Genomic DNA, 6,356 nt, shown 5'->3' with positions numbered 1-6,356 from the left:
AGTGTTGAAGTAGATGTGGATTGAAGTTCCGGTCGTAGATTATTCCACAGGTTTGGTTGACGATATTTCAAAGAATACTGACTGACAGAAGTTCGGCAGTACGGAAGATAAAATTTGCTTGAATGTCGTGTAGAATAGTTGTGAATAACAGAGGACAATATAAAGAATTTGTGAAAATATATTACATATTTGTACATGAAATCTGGTAAACGTTCACATCAAAAACTGAGAGAAGTTTGAATTTTTTGAAAAGAGGAACAGATGAATCAAGTCTCTCAGAAAAGCTGATCATTCTTTAAAATTTCTTTTGAATTAGGAGAATCTTATTGATATATGTGGGACATGTAGCCGCCCAAACAGTACTTCAATAAATAAGGAAAAATTAACCAATAATAAAAAGTCAAGAAACAGGAATTATTTGTTAATGAACGGACTCTGTTCAAAATGTCAACTGACTTCATGATTTTTTTACAGACAAGGTTAGGGTTAGGAACAGGGTTAGGAACAGGGTAAGGGTTAGGAACAGGGTTAGGGTTAGGAACAGGGTTAGGAACAAGGTAAGGGTTAGGAACAGGGTTAGGGTTAGGAACAGGGTTAGGAACAGGGTAAGGGTTAGGAACAGGGTTGGGAACAAAGTTAGGGTTAGGAACAGGGTTAAGATTAGGAACAGGGTTAGGGTTAGGAACAGGGTTAAGATTAGGAACAGGGTTAGGGTTAGGAACAGGGTTAGGAACAGGGTAAGGGTTAGGAACAGGGTTAGGGTTAGGAACAGGGTTGGGAACAAAGTTAGGGTTAGGAACAGGGTTAAGATTAGGAACAGGGTTAGGGTTAGGAACAGGGTTAGGAACAGGGTAAGGGTTAGGAACAGGGTTAGGGTTAGGAACAGGGTTGGGAACAAAGTTAGGGTTAGGAACAGGGTTAAGATTAGGAACAGGGTTAGGGTTAGGGACAGGGTTAGGATTACGAACAGGGTTAGGAACAGGGTTAGGGTTAGGAACAGGGTTAGGGACAGGGTTAAGGTTAGGAACAGGGTTAGGGAAAGGGTTAAGGTTACAAACAGGGTTAGGGAAAGGGTTAAGGTTACGAACAGGGTTAGGGACAGTGTTAGGGTTACGAACAGGGTTAGGAACTGGGTGAGGGTTAGGAACAGGGTTAGGGTTAGGAACAGTGTTTGGGTTAGGAACAGGGTTAGGAACTGGGTTAGGGTTAGGAACAGGGTTAGGGTTAGGAACAGGGTTAGGAACAGGATTAGGATTAGGAACAGGGTTAGGGTTAGGAACCGGGTTGGGAACAAAGTTAGGGTTAAGGTTAGGAACAGGGTTAAGATTAGGAACAGGGTTAGGGTTAGGAACAGGGTTAGGATTAGGAACAGGGTTAGGGACAGGGTTAGGATTACGAACAGGGTTAGGAACAGGGTTAGGGTTAGGAACAGGGTTAGGGAAAGGGTTAAGGTTACGAACAGGGTTAGGGACAGTGTTAGGGTTACGAACAGGGTTAGGAACTGGGTGAGGGTTAGGAACAGGGTTAGGGTTAGGAACAGTGTTTGGGTTAGGAACAGGGTTAGGAACTGGGTTAGGGTTAGGAACAGGGTTAGGGTTAGGAACAGGGTTAGGAACAGGATTAGGATTAGGAACAGGGTTAGGGTTAGGAACCGGGTTGGGAACAAAGTTAGGGTTAAGGTTAGGAACAGGGTTAAGATTAGGAACAGGGTTAGGGTTAGGAACAGGGTTAGGATTAGGAACAGGGTTAGGGACAGGGTTAGGATTACGAACAGGGTTAGGAACAGGGTTAGGGTTAGGAACAGGGTTAGGGACAGGGTTAAGGTTAGGAACAGGGTTAGGGAAAGGGTTAAGGTTACGAACAGGGTTAGGGACAGTGTTAGGGTTACGAACAGGGTTAGGAACTGGGTGAGGGTTAGGAACAGTGTTTGGGTTAGGAACAGGGTTAGGGTTAGGAACAGGGTTAGGGTTAGGTTTGCCTCTGTCACCTGATCATGTCGTTTTACTCTGTTCAACTTAAGACAGATCAGGCCATACCTAACCCAACAGACCATCCAGCCCCTAGTCCAGACCACCTAGCTCCTGGTCCAGACCACCCAGCCCCTCGTCCAGACCATGGTTCTCTCCCACCTTGTGTACTGTAATGCTCTTCTAACAGACCTCCAGCCTGTGCTGTCAAACCACTACAGATGGTCCTGAATGCAGCGGCGTCTGGTCTGCAATCAGCCTAAATGGGCACATGTCACCCCCCTTACTCACCCTAAAAGGGCACATGTCACCCCCTTACTCACCCTTAAAGGGCACATGTCACCCCCCTTACTCACCCTAAAAGGGCATATGTCACCCTCTTACTCACCCTAAAAGGGCACATGTCACCCCCCTTATTCACCTTAAAAGGGACATGTCACCGCCCTAAAAGGTCACATGTCACCCCCTTACTCACCCTAAAAGGGCATATGTCACCCTCTTACTCACCCTAAAAGGGCACATCACCCCCCTTATTCACCCTAAAAGGGACATGTCATCACCCTAAAAGGTCACATGTCACCCCCTTACTCACCCTAAAAGGGCACATGTCATCCTCCCCTTACTCACCCTAAAAGGGCACATGTCACCCCCCTCACTCACCCTAAAAGGGCACGTCACACCCCTTACTCACCCTAAAAGGGCACATGTCAGCCCCTTACTCACCCTAAAAGGGCACATGTCACCCCCTTCACTCACCCTAAAAGGGCACATGTCACACCCCTTACTCACCCTAAAAGGGCACATCACCCCCTTACTCACCCTAAAAGGGCACATGTCACCGCCTTACTCACCCTAAAAGGGCACATGTCACCCCCCTTACTCACCCTAAAAGGGCACATGTCACCCCCCCTTACTCATTGAGTTATACTGGCTACCCACAGCTGCCCACTTCAAATTCAAATCATTAATATTGCTCCTCCTCAGTTCTCCATGGGTCTGCTCCTCCTCAGGTGCACTAGTAGAAGCTTCCTACCTCACAAATGACTTGTTGATGCCTTTGGGATGATTTAGAACTGTTTTTAATTAATTTTATTTTATTTTTTTTTTAACCAAAATTTCATTTTTGGAGCACATACTACAGTGGGGCAAAAAGGATTTAGTCAGCCACTGATTTTGCAAGTTCTCCTACTTAGAAAGATGAGAGAGGTCTGTAATTTTCATCAGAGGTACACTTCAACTATGAGAGGCAAAATGAGAAAAAAAATCCAGGAAATCACATGGTAGGATTTTTAAAGAATTTATTTGTAAATTATGGTGGAAAATAAGTATTTGGTCACCCACAAACAAACAAGATTTGTGGCTCTCACAGACTTGTAACTTCTTTAAGAAACTCTTCTGTCCTCCACTTGTTACCTGTATTAATGGCACCTGTTTGAGCTGGTTATCTGTATAAAAGACACCTGTCCACAGCCTCAAACAGTCAGACTCCAAACTCAACCATGGCCAAGACCAAAGAGCTGTCGAAGGACACAAGGAAGAAAATTGTAGACCTGCACCAGGCTGGAAAGAGTGAACCTACAAGGCAAGCAGGTTGGTATGAATAAATCAACTGTGGGAGCAATTGTAAGAAAATGGAAGACATATAAGATCAATGATAATCTCCCTCAATCTGGGGCCCCACACAAGATCTCATCCCATGGGGTCAAAAGGATCATGAGAAAAGTGAGCAAAAATCCCAGAACTACATAGAGGGACCTGATGAATGACCTGCAGAGAGCTGGGACCAAAGTAACAAAGGCTACCATCAGTAACACACTACGCCGAGAGGGACTCAAGTCCTGTAGTGCCAGGCATGTCCCCCTGCTTAAGCCAGTACATGTCCAGGCCCATTTGCCAGAGAGGATGATCCAGAAGAGGATTGGGAGAATATCATTTGGTCAGATGAAACCAAAATAGAACTTTTTGGTAAAAACTCAACTCGTCGTGTTTGGAGGAAGAAGAATGCTGAGTTGCATCCCAAGAACACTATACCTACTGTGAAGCATGGGGGTGGAAACCTCATGCTTTGGGGTTGTTTTTCTGCAAAAGAGACAGGACGACTGGTCCGTGTTAAGGGAAGAATGAACGGGGCCATGTACCGTGAGATTTTAAGCCAAAACCTCTTTCCATCAGTGAGAGCACTGAAGATGGAACGTGGCTGGGTCTTCCAGCATGACAATGATCCCAAACACACCGCTCGGGCAACGAAGGAGTGGCTCCATAAAAAGCATTTCAAGGTCCTGGAGTGGCCTAGCCAGTCTCCAGACTTCAACCCCATAGAAAATTTGTGGAGGGAGTTGAAAGTCTGTGTTGCCCAGCGACAGCCCCAAAACATCACTGCTCTAGAGGAGATCTGCATGGAGGAATGGGCCAAAATACCAGCTACAGTGTGTGCAAACCTGGAAATGTTTGACCTCTGTCATTGCCAACAAAGGTTATGTTACAAAATATTGAGTTGAACTTTTGTTATTGACCAAATACTTATTTTCCACCATAATTTACAAATAAATTCTTTAAAAATCCTACAATGTGATTTCCTGGATTTTTTTTTCCTCATTTTGCCTCTCATAGTTGAAGTGTACCTCTAATGAAAATTACAGACCTCTCTCATCTTTCTAAGTAGGAGAACTTGCAAAATCAGTGGCTGACTAAATCCATTTTTGCCCCACTGTATGTTATGTTTTACCAACCGGGGGGTGCTGATGACCCCCCCTAAAAAAGACTTAAAACATACTTAAATACCTCACTAATGACTTGTTGATGTCTTGGGGATGATTTAGAACTGTTTTTAATTGAATTAAAATTTTTTACCAAAATTTCATTTTTTGAAGCACATACTATATAGTCTTATGTTTTACCACTGGGTGGTGGTGGGGGGGTGGGGCGCTGATGACCCCCCCTTGAAAGTTACTTAAAACACACTTAAATACCTCAGAAATAACTTGTTGATGTATTGGGGATGATTTAGAACTGTTTTTAAGTGAATTAAAATTTGTTCCCAAAATTTCATTTTTTAGAGCACATACGTCTTATGTTTTACCACCAGGGGGGCGCTGATGACCCCCCCCCCCCTCGAAAGTTACTTAAAACACACTTAAATACCTCACTAATGACTTGTTGATGTCTTGGGAATGATTTAGAACTGTTTAAAACACACTTAAATACCTCAACTATAACATAGTCATATGTTTTACCACCAGAGGGGCGCTGATGACCCCCCTTAGAAGTGACTGAAAACACATTTAAATACCTCAGCAATGACTTGTTTTTGTCTTGGGGATGATTTAGAACTGTTTTTAAGTAAAATAAAAATTTTGACCAAAATTTCATTTTTTGGAGCGTATACTACAGTCTTATCTGAGTCCGAGTCGGTGGAGAGTCTTTGCCCCAAGTGGAGGAGTTCAATTATCTTGGGTCTTGTTCACGAGTGAGGGAAGGATGGAGCGTAAGATTGACAGATGGATCGGTGCAGCTTCTGCAGTGATGCAGTCGCTGTATCAGTCAGTTGTGGTGAAGAAGGAGCTGAGCTGAAAGGCAAAGCTCTCCATTTACCGGTCAATCTACGTTCCTACCCTCACCTATGGTCATGAGTTTTGGGTCATGATCAAAAGGACAAGATCCCGGATACAAGCAGTCGAAATGAGCTTCCTCCGTAACGTGGCTAGGCACACCCTTAGGGATAGGGGGAGGAGGTCAGTCACCAGGGAGGAGCTCAGAGTAGAACAACTGCTCCTCCACATCGAGAGGGGCCAGCTGAGGTGGCTCGGGCATCTGTTTCGGATGCCTCCTGGACCCCTCCCTGGGGAGACCTCAGGGAAGACCTAGGACACGCTGAAGTAACTATGTCTCTCGGCTGGCCTGGGAACGCCTCGGGGACCCCCTAGAAGAGCTGGAGGAGGAGTCTGAGAAGAGGGAAGTCTGGGCATCCCTGCTTAGATTGTTGCCCCCGCGACCCAGTCCCGGACAAAGCGGGAGATAATGGATGGATAGATGGATGGATGGACTATATTATGTCTTATGTCCTATGGTCTTATGTTTGACCACGGGGGGGTGCTGATGACCCCCTCAAAAGTTGCTTAAAACACACTTAAATACCTCACAAACGACTTGTTGATGTCTTGGGGATGATTTGGAACTGTTTTTAAATGAAATAAAACATTTTTACCAAAATTTCATTTTTTGGAGCACGTACTATAGTCTAATGTTCGCCCACCGGGGGGCCGCTGATGACCCCCCTCAAAAGTTTATTTAAACACACTTAAATACCTCACAAATGACTTGTTGATGTCTTGGGGATGATTAAGAACTGTTTTTAAGTGAGATAAAAATTTTAACCTAAATTTCATTTTT

Source organism: Sphaeramia orbicularis, chromosome 22, assembly GCF_902148855.1.
Source record: "Sphaeramia orbicularis chromosome 22, fSphaOr1.1, whole genome shotgun sequence".
In the NCBI taxonomy this organism is placed as follows: Eukaryota; Metazoa; Chordata; class Actinopteri; order Kurtiformes; family Apogonidae; genus Sphaeramia; species Sphaeramia orbicularis.
This window is presented reverse-complemented; position numbering follows the sequence as displayed.